Raw genomic sequence first — 10,352 nt, 5'->3', positions numbered from 1 at the left:
AGCTGCCTGACAGACAGAGGCTTTTACAAGCTGTTAGCTCAAGCCATGTGTGTTTCCACTTCAAACTGTTCTCATTTTCACACCACTGTGACTGCCAGCTGCAGTTCTTCAGGTGCTCTGTGGGCTGGTTGGAAAATCTCTTGATTAGTTCCCAGGTGGATCAAGGTCTAAAGCTACTGCACAGGTAGCCTGTAAGTCTGTTTTTCAGCACTCCAATGCACCCCATAGGATTTAGAGGTTTAGGACCTAAGATTCCAGAGGAGGAACAAATGTTAGGTGCTTAGTGAAGACAATTGGTCAAGATCTAAGCTTGGCTGTAGCCTGGGTAAAGCCTCTTGCCTAAATTCAGGCTGGCACACATGGAATGCCATTCTCCTTGTCTGCAGGGTAAGGCTTGTTCCAAGGGGCCTCTTAACATCAATCCCAACTTATGTAGGGGAATTTCAATGGCTCACAGAACCTTAGAGGCTGGAAGGGACCTCCAGAGATCATTGACTCCAACCCCTCTGCCAAGGCAGCATCACGCAGGGTAGTTCACACAGGAAGGCATCCAGGGGGGTTTGGAAAGGCTCCTGAGAAGGAGACTCCACAACCTCTCTGGGCAGCCTGCTCCAGGGCTCTGCCACCCTCACATCAAAGAAGTTTCTCCTCATGTAGAGGTGAATCCTTCTCTGTTCCAGTTTCTATCCATTGCTCCTTGGCTTATTGCTGTGCACCACCCAAAAGAGCCTGGCCCCAGGCACTGACCCCCACCCCTCAGAGATTTGCACACATTGCTCAGAGCCCTTCTCAGCCTTCTGCTCTCCAGAGTGAACAGCCCCAGGGCTCTCAGTCTCTCTCCATAGGGGAGATGCTCAAGTGTCCCAATCATCCTTGTGGCTCTCTCTGGACCCTCTCCAGCAGGTCCCTGTCTCTGCTGAACTGGGGAGCCCAAAACTGGACAGAGTATTGCAGGTGTGGCCTGGCATTCTGTGAAGCTACAGTTCCTCACAGCACCCTAGAATCATAAAATCTCAGAGCTGCTGAGGTTGGCAGAGACCTCTGAGGGGATCCCTCATTCCCCTGACTCAGAGCAGCTATGGCAGAGGATGCATTTTGACATGCAGAGCCCAGAGGAAGTTTCCAGAGGCACTGCAAGTGAATTTCAGGATGGAATACCAGGGCATTAAGTTTATAAGTCATCAAAACACCACTCAGCAGAGGGGTTTGCTTGCCACTGCTTTTCCTGCAGTGACTTGGAGCAGTAAATCTCCTTGGAAGGTCATTTGTATTCCAAGGAGCTCTGTCTCTCCACACTTACTCTCATTGTTTAATGCAAGCTCCCTGCATCAGCATACACTTGAGCTTTGTTAGGCTTGTGATGAAAACCAAACCAGACTTTCTGGAGAGGAGAGGGAATGCTCCTGGGTCACGTTGCAGAAATTCCTCTCTGCAGCTTTTGCTTCTTGCTTCAGCCTCAGCACATCTTAGAGCCCTGTGAGCAGCATTCAGACTTTCATGGAGCAAATAAGGCAGAGCAGCAATTGACCAGCAGAGAATCACCCCTGCCACTGTGCCACTCCATGCAGGAAAGACATTTTATTGCTGCAGCAGATCCAGAGAAGGGTGACAGAGATGATGAAGAGTCTGGAGAACAGAGCTGGTGAAGAGCAGCTGACAGAGCTGGGAGTGCTCAGTCTCCAGAAGAGGAGGAGACCTCATTGCTCTCTACAGCTCCCTGAAAGAAGGCTGGAGTCAAGCAGAGGTTAAGAGCTAAAAGAGTTAAAAATTGACAGAATACTTGAGGTTGGAAGGGACCACAAGGAGCTGCCAGTTCCAACCCCCCTGCCATGCCCAGGGACACCCTACCCTAGAGCAGGCTGCACACAGCCTCAGCCAGCCTGGCCTCAAACACCTCCAGCCATGGGGCCTCAACCACCTCCCTAGGCAACCCCTTCCAGCCTCTCACCATTCTCATGCTGATGAACTTCTTCCAACATCCAATCTGACTCTCCCCACCTCCAGCTTTGCTCCATCCCCCCCAGTCCTGTCACTCCCTGATAGCCTAAAAAGTCCCTCCTCAGCTTTTTTAGCCCCCTTCACATCCTGGCAGGCCACAAGAAGGTCTCCTCAAATCCTCCTCTTCTGCAGCCTGCACAGCCCCAACTCTCTCAGCCTGTGCTCACAGCAGAGCTGCTGCAGCCCTCTCAGCACCTTTGTGGCCCTCCTCTGGACTGGCTCAAACAGTTCCATGTCCTGCTTGTGTTTGGGGCTCCAGAGCTGCACACAAGACTCTGGCTGGGGTGTGAGGAGAGCAGAGCCAAGGGGCAGAATCCCCTCCCTTGCTCTGCTGCCCATACTGCTCTTGCTGCAGCCCAGGACACAGTTACTTACCTGTTGTCTGTCTTTGTTTTCTTGCCCTCTTTCCTTTCTCCCTGTCATCTACCTGTCTGGCTATCTAGCAATCAATAACAAAGATTTCTTCCTGCTTCCTTCTGCAGCTGGCTCCCTGTGCCTGGCTGCATGCTAGAGAAATGCATCATGAGTTTCCTCACTCAGGCCTCAGGAACTGGATTATGACCTGTGTCATGCAGCCACCCAGGGAGGACGACACTGGGTGTTGCTCTATCACACAGCATCATGCAGCAGCAGCAGCACAAGCCCTGCAGCTGCAAAGCCACAGCAAGGGATCCTTCTGTGCCCTGTCAGAAGTGTGGACCTGCCAATACTGTCTTTGGTTGTCTCCTGTCCTGGTGCAGCCAAGTAAGCTCTCTGCTCTTCTTCCCCTCCTCTTCATTTTTGTTCCTCTCCTGACAATTCCCTCCTGTCTTGGCTGTATAAACCTGCCACTGTTATTAATGCCTTGCTCCTTGTTCCTTCCTGCCTTGACTTTATAAGGCAAGAGTAGAGGAGCAGCCCCCTTGGAAAAAAAGAAATGTTATTGCTATGAGAGCATGAAAACTTCATGGCTCCCAGGCTGCAGGCTCCCACCCTGCCATTGTCTTCCTGGGAGAGTCAGAAAGGCAGCTCGGGTCCCTGGGGCTGGCTCTGGGGTCCCTGGGGCTGGCTCTGGGGTCCCTGGGGCTCCTTATTGCACCTCACCCACTGCATGCTGACAAATTGCCTGCTTCACCTTTCCCCTGTGTTCCACCCTCTCTCAAAGACATTTAGAGCACAGTAGCTTCTCTGAGGCTCCTGAACAGTCCCAGGCAGGCTGGGTACCAGGTCCCAGGCAAGTCCTCAAGCTACCCATATCACATGAGCTATAAAATCAGGGAAACTGTGCCAGGGAGCTTTGAAGTGCTTGGCTAGGTGACCACATTACAGCAGCACATCTTCTCTCTGAGCTCACTGTGCTGTGGGTGAGAGGTGTGCATGCAGTGGCTGTGGTCCAGCAGAGGCTCTGTGTGTCAGGCTGGTGTCAGAGGAGAGCTCTATTTACCAGAAATGGTCCTGCTCCACCTGATTGCTTGGAGGAAGCAGCAGAGGTTTCCCTGGTGTAAACTGCTGTAAGACACATGCAGCTCCACGTTCAGACTGGCTGGGTGCAGAAAGGGATCTCAGAGCACAGTGTCAGGCAGACATTAACACAGTGAGGAACAGAGAAAGCAGAGGATGTCACATTTATTGTGCTGAAGAAGCTGTTGTGATAGCTCAGATGTGTGCCTCAGCTAAGTTGTGTCACTCAGACACATCAGTGTCAGTGAGACTTCTTCTATGTCTAAACAGCATGGAAACAGCCTTCAGCTCTCCTGAGCAACCTCTGGGAGAAACTGTGCCTCAGCTCCTGGTTCTGAAGGAGCCCAGGACATAGCAGGAGCTGGGCATCACTGCAAGGATGCACTGGAGCCTGCTGGCATATGGCATCCACCAGCTAGCAGTGCTTTTTGGCTAACAAGTTACCCATGGCACAGCAATGTGCCCTGGGGGCCAAGAAGGCCAATGGGGTCCTGGGGTGTACTAGGAAGAGTGTGTCCAGCAGATATAGGGAGGTTCTCCTCCCACTCTACTTTGCCCTGCTGAGACCTCATCTTGAATACTGTGTTCAGTTTTGGGCTCCCCAGTTGAAGAGGGACAGGGATCTGCTGGAGAGGGTCCAACAGAGGGCTATGAGGATGATGAGGGGGCTGGAGGGCATGGCTGATGAGGAGAGGCTGAGGGCCCTGGGGCTGCTTAGTCTGGAGAAGAGAAGACTGAGAGGGGATGTGATAAATGTTTGAGTATCTGAAGGCTGCCAGGAGAGGGGGGACAGGCTCTGCTCACTGCTGCCTAGGATAGGACAAGGAGCAGTGGGTGTAAGATGCAGCAAAAGAGGTTCTGCCTCAACACAAGGGGGAACTTCTTGACTGGAAGGGTCCCAGAGCCCTGGCACAGGCTGCCCAGAGAGGTTGTGGAGTCTACTTCTCTGGAGCCTTTCCAGGCCTGTCTGGATGTGTTCCTCCGTGACCTGAGCTAGATTGTGTGGTCCTGCAGGGGGGTTGGACTCAATGATCTCCCTGGGTCCCTTCCAACCACTAACATTCTGTCAGCCTGGGATTTTGGGTGGCACACTTTGTCCTCCATCTCCTCAAAACTCTGTATCAGACTCATAGAACTGTTCTGATTGGAAAAGATCTTTAAGATCATTGAGTCCAATCACTCTCTCACTCTACCAAGGCTGGGGCTGGGTGCTAGGTTGGACTGGCTGAGCTTGGAGGTCTCTTCCAACCTGCTTGATTCTGTGATTCTAAGATCAAAGGAGGTCAATTAACATTTTAAATCCTATTTTATTCACCTGTACGTGAAAGGCCATCGAGAGAGAAGATCAACTTAGTGAAATGCTCTCTTCATTTCCTTCTGCTGTTCCTTGCCAGGGTGAAGCTGCTCATCTTTTCAGAGGTACTTTGCAGTAGCACCCTGAAATAAAGCTGTCTGAATGCAGAAGCAGATTATCACAGTATCATCAGGGTTGGAAGAGACCTCACAGATCATCAAGTCCAACCCTTTAGCACAGAGCTCAAGGCCAGACCATGGCACCAAGTGCCACGTCCAGTCCTGCCTTGAACAGCTCCAGGGACGGCGACTCCACCACCTCCCCGGGCAGCCCATTCCAGTGTCCAATGACTCTCTCAGGGAAGAACTTTCTCCTCACCTCCAGCCTAAATCTCCCCTGGCACAGCCTGAGGCTGTGTCCTCTTGTTCTGGTGCTGGCCACCTGAGAGAAGAGAGCAACCTCCTCCTGGCCACAACCTCCCCTCAGGTAGTTGTAGACAGCAATGAGGTCACCCCTGAGCCTCCTCTTCTCCAGGCTAAACAACCCCAGCACTGATCAAGACAAACAGCAGCATCCCTGCCTCAGGGACACAGATCTCAGCAGTTCAGGCTCAGGCTGACTCCAGCCTGCCGTCCCCTGGCTGCTTTTGACAGTCCAGGGAATTTTCTTTCACCCTCATTACTTCAGGCCAGCTGGCAACGTGCAGCTAACATCAGGCTAAGTACAATGACGTTCGACTGCACTGCTAGGGAAAGCACAGCACGAATGAGAAGCTGCCTCAGGTTTCTGCATTACTCTTCTGGCAGACCAACCACATCCCTGGATGCTTCAAAAGCAGAGCTACCAGCAGGGCAAGAGAGCTGATTCTGCCCCTTCACTCAGCTCTGGTGAGACCCCCCCACCTGCAGTACTGCACCCACTTCTGGTGCCCCCAGCACAAGGAACTGTTAGAGTGGGGCTGGAGGAGGCCACAGAGATGATCAGAGGGCAGCAGAGCCTCCCATAAAGGGACAGGCTGGGAGAGTTGGGGCTGTTCAGCCTGGAAGACAGAAGGCTGCAGGGAGAGCTTAGAGCAGTATTTCAGTAGCTGAAAGGTTGGAGCTCCTGTGCTGAAGCTGTGCAGGCAGCAGGATCTCCACAGCCTCCTTGGGCAACCTGTGCCAGTGTCTCACCAACCTCATACTGAAGCTTCCTTATCTGTATCCACTCCTCCTTTGAGGAGACCTTGGAGTGGCCTTCCAGGATCTGAAGGGGGCTACAGGAGAGCTGGGGAGAGACTTTTGACAAGGGCTGGGAGTGCCAGGATGAGGGTCAATGGCTTTGAACTGGGAGAGGGGAGAGTGAGAGTGGCCATGAGGAAGAAATTCTTTCAAGTGAGGGTGGTGAGACACTGGCACAGATCAAGCTGGCCAGAGCCTCATCCAGCCTGGATGTTTCCCTGTTTTTTTGTAGGTCAGAGTTGTTTTTATTGGTGTTTTGCTTGTTTGGTTTGGTTTTAATATCTACAAGCCTGAAGCATTCCTCCCAAGGTTACACAACTGCTAGAGACATCTGGACCTAATACTGAAACGTTCCCTGCTGCAGTCTGTGTGCATGTGAATATTCCTCTGCCAGAGCATTGGATTCAAACCCTCTTTAAAGGAGAGAACAACAAGTTCAGGGAGCTCTAATCTGTTGCAGTTGTTTCTCTTTTCACTCACAAACACACCTCAGACAGATCAAAATGAGCCAGCGTTGAAGCAATGCTGTTTCTCCTCAGTGGTTGAGCAGAGCCCAGGCAGAATGGCTTCATTTGCCCTAATTAGTGGCCTGTTTTTCCAGGAGAGGTTTTAATCAATGGCTGCCATTTCAGCAGCACTACAGTGTGCAGTGCAATTGTCACCTGGCCTACATCTGTGTGATTCAAATGCTCCTGGAGAACAAAACGTGAGGCTTTTTTTCCTGAAGGTTTTGCAGAGTGGTGACAGAGAACTGAGAGCAAAGAGAGAGACCTGGCCAGGCTGGATGGGTGGGCAGAGGCCAAGGGGATGAGATTAGAACCCTGCACTTGGACTTGTTCACACTTTGGCCACAACAGCCCCAAGCAGTGCTACAGGCTGGGGACAGAGTGGCTGAGAGCAGCCAGGCAGAGAGGGAGCTGGGGGTGCTGGCAGAGAGGAGCTGAAAAGGAGGCAGCAGTGCCCAGGTGGGCAGCAGAGCCAATGGCATCCTGGGCTGGCTCAGGAGCAGTGTGGGCAGCAGGACAAGGGAGGTTCTTGTGCCCCTGTGCTCAGCACTGCTCAGGCCACACCTGGAGTGCTGTGTCCAGTTCTGGGCCCCTCAATTCAAGAGAGATGTTGAGGTGCTGGAAGGTGTTGAGAGAAGGGCAGCAAGGCTGGGGAGGGGCCTGGAGCAGAGCCCTGTGAGGAGAGGCTGAGGGAGCTGGGGGGGTGCAGCCTGCAGCAGAGGAGGCTCAGGGCAGAGCTCATTGCTGTCTGCAGCTGCCTGCAGGGAGGCTGTAGCCAGGTGGGGTTGGGCTCTGCTGCCAGGCAACCAGCAACAGAAGAAGGGGACACAGCCTCAAGCTGTGCCAGGGGAGGTCTAGGCTGGATGTTGTTAGGCAGTTGTTGTCAGAGAGAGTGATTGGCATTGGAATGGGCTGCCCAGGGAGGTGGTGGAGTGGCTGTGGCTGGAGGTGTTGAAGCCAAGCCTGGCTGGGGCCCTTAGTGCCATGGTCTGGTTGCTTGGCCAGGGCTGGGTGAGCTAGGTTGGGCTGGCTGAGCTTGGAGGTCTCGTCCAGCCTGGTTGATTCTATGATCTTGGATGAGGCCTTGAGCAACCCAGTCTAGTGGAGGGTGCCCCTAGTCCATGGCAGAGGGCTTGGAATTAGATGATCTTTAAGGTCCCTTCCAACCCAAGCCCTCCTGTGGATCTATGAATCTTGTAGCCTGTCACACTTCCACACAGAGCTGATGCTCTCTGCCTCCTAAAATTCCAGTTAAGGAACCCTTTATGAACTGGCTGTGGGCTTATGTGCTGGTTAGCATCCAATAATTCCTGAGATCTAAGCCTGGATCTGACATTGCTTTGTTCCATGGCTCTGGAAAGAGTTTGTAAAAATAGCACCAGGGAACTCTGCATCTATTGGAATTCAATATTTCAGTCTGGCAGCCTTGGACCAGAGAGTGAAGCATTGCTCTGTCAGCCAGTGCAGCACCACTAGCTCCTGGGTCAGGGACAGGGAATGAGAATCATAGAATCAACCAGGTTGGAAGAGACCTCCAAGATCATCCAGCCCAACCTAGCACCCAGCCCCATCCAGTCAACCAGACCATGGCACTAAGTGCCTCATCCAGACTTGGCTTCAACACCTCCTGGGATGGTGACTCCACCACCTCCCTGGGCAGCCCATTCCAATGCCAATCATTCTCTTTGCCAACAACTTCCTAACAACATCCAGCCTGTACTTCCCCCATCACAGCTTGAGGCTGTCCCCCCTTGTTCTGTTGCTGGTTGCCTGGCAGCAGAGCCCAACCCCACCTGGCTACAGCCTCCCTTCAGGGAGCTGCAGACAGCAATGAGCTCTGCCCTGACCCTCCTCTTCTGCAGGCTGCACCCCCCCAGCTCCCTCAGCCTCTCCTCACAGGGCTGTGTTCCAGGCCTCTCACCAGCTTTGTTGCTCTTCTCTGGACACCTTCCAGCACCTCAACATCTCTCTTGAATTGAGGGGCCCAGAACTGGACACAGAACATGCTCAAGAAATTCCCTTGGTGAGCTGACACCACTAGGGCAGCGCTGCAAGCAGAAAATGTGCTTGGAATCAGTGGAATTCTTTGCAGGATTGTGCATTTTTAAACTTCTCCTTCTCCTCTCCCACCCTTTTGCCCCCCTCCTCTTCCTTACTGTACAGTCAAACATGCAGGGACATCCTGCTGGAAGTTACAACCCCAAATCACAGCATGGTAGGGGTCAGAAAGAATATCTGGAGATCAGCTAGTCCACCACTCCCCCCTAAAGCAAGTTCTCCTAGATCAGGCTGCACAGGAATGTGTCCAGGTAGGACTTGAATCAATCCACAACCTCTCTGGGCAGCCTGCTCCAGGGCTCCAGCACCTTCAAAATGAAGGAGTTTTCCCCTTATGTTTAAGTGAAACCTTCTGGGTTTGTGCCTGCTGCCCCTTGCCCCACCACTGGGCACCCCTGAGGAGCCCAGCCCCATGCTCTTGACCCCCCAACCCTTAGCTATTGATCAGCATTGAGAAGATCCCCCCTGAGTCTGCTCTTCTCCAGGCTGCACAGCCCCAGGTGTCTCAGCCTCTCCTCGTAAGAAGGATGCTCTGTCACCCTCCAAGTAAAGAAGTCTTTCCTCATTTTTAGGTGGCATTGCCTTGGCTCAGTCTGTGCCCATTGCCCCTTGTCCTATCACTGGGCACCACTGCAAAGGGGTGATAAGGGGTAAGGGGTCTTCAGTGCCAGTTTTCCCAGAGCATCCCGTTCATCTGCTCCTTGTCCTAGTCCTCGTTTACACTCTGAGTGCTTCCGGTTCTAACAGCATCCTACAGGATACAGCACAACACAACCAGTAGAGAGGCAAACTGTGTTTTACGGAGCTGGGGGCCAGGTTTGTGCTGCTTTCGCTCCGTGCTGCTAGGTGGCAATATGCTACCTAGAAAACCACCAGCTCCACACCACCACCGCACTCCTCTGCTTCAGACCCAGCTGGGACCCGCTGAGCACTGGCAAAAGGGGACAAGGCCTTCGAGCAGGACCTTCAATCAATGAGGTTTTCCAGAACCAAATGCTGGATGGAATCCTGACATAAAAATTCTCTCCTCTGGGAGCCAGAGAGGGAAAATAAGAGGCAAGCTCTCTGCTGCAGTTATTTCTGCTGATCACAGGCTCACAGGGTGTTAGGGGTTGGAAGGGACCCAAGGAGATCATCGAGTCCACCCCCCTGCCAGAGCAGGACCACACATTCTAGCATAGATGACAGAGGAATGCATCCAGACAGGCCTTGGAAGGCTCCAGAGAGGAGACTACACAGCAAGAGCAAAACCTGAGAAGCCTTTGATAGCATTTTGGTTACCTGAGCTCCCCGAGCCTCTTAGGGCTAAGCTCTGAAGCACATTGGCATAGAAATTTCCTGAGCCTATTTCAGAAGCAACCCAAGAGCCTTTGGTGATCCCAATCTCCTCCTCCCCAAGCTGGTCTCTGCCTGCTGAGCTGCCAGGTATCACCTCAGCAGGTGGTAAAAGCTCTCCAGAAACATATGGAGATGGCCAAAGCAGAGATGTGATGTCACAGGGTCACAGGATGTCAGGGGTAGGAAGGGACCCAAAGAGATCATCCAACCCACCCCCCCTGCCACAGCAGAACCACACAATCTAGCTTAGATCAAGCAGGAACACATCCAGACAGGCCTGGAAAGGCTCCAGGGAAGGAGACTCCACAACCTCTCTGGGCAGCCTGTGCCAGGGCTCTGGGACCCTTCCAGTCAAGAATTTCTCCCTTGTGTTGAGGCAGAACCTCCTGTGCTGCAGTTTACACCCATTGCTCCTTGTCCTATCCCAGGGAGCAGTGAGCAGAGCCTGTCCCCCCTCCTGACCCCCAGCCCTCAGGTGTTTATAAACATTGATTCAAT

General features: G+C 52.9%; 1 long non-coding RNA gene across 1 annotated transcript; it reads left to right on the top strand.

Moving 5' to 3' along the window:
* The first annotated feature begins 2,483 nt into the window (after positions 1-2,483).
* LOC135189659 (uncharacterized) lies at positions 2,484-9,820 on the top strand. The gene is made up of 2 exons (XR_010308206.1): positions 2,484-2,742; positions 9,264-9,820. It is a non-coding gene; the product is annotated as an uncharacterized LOC135189659 (long non-coding RNA).
* The last annotated feature ends 532 nt before the right edge of the window (positions 9,821-10,352 follow it).

The sequence above is a fragment of the Pogoniulus pusillus genome, chromosome 33 (assembly GCF_015220805.1).
Source record: "Pogoniulus pusillus isolate bPogPus1 chromosome 33, bPogPus1.pri, whole genome shotgun sequence".
Lineage (NCBI taxonomy): Eukaryota > Metazoa > Chordata > Aves > Piciformes > Lybiidae > Pogoniulus > Pogoniulus pusillus.
The sequence above is the reverse complement of the archived record's forward strand: the minus strand, read 5'-3'. Positions and strand labels throughout refer to the sequence as shown.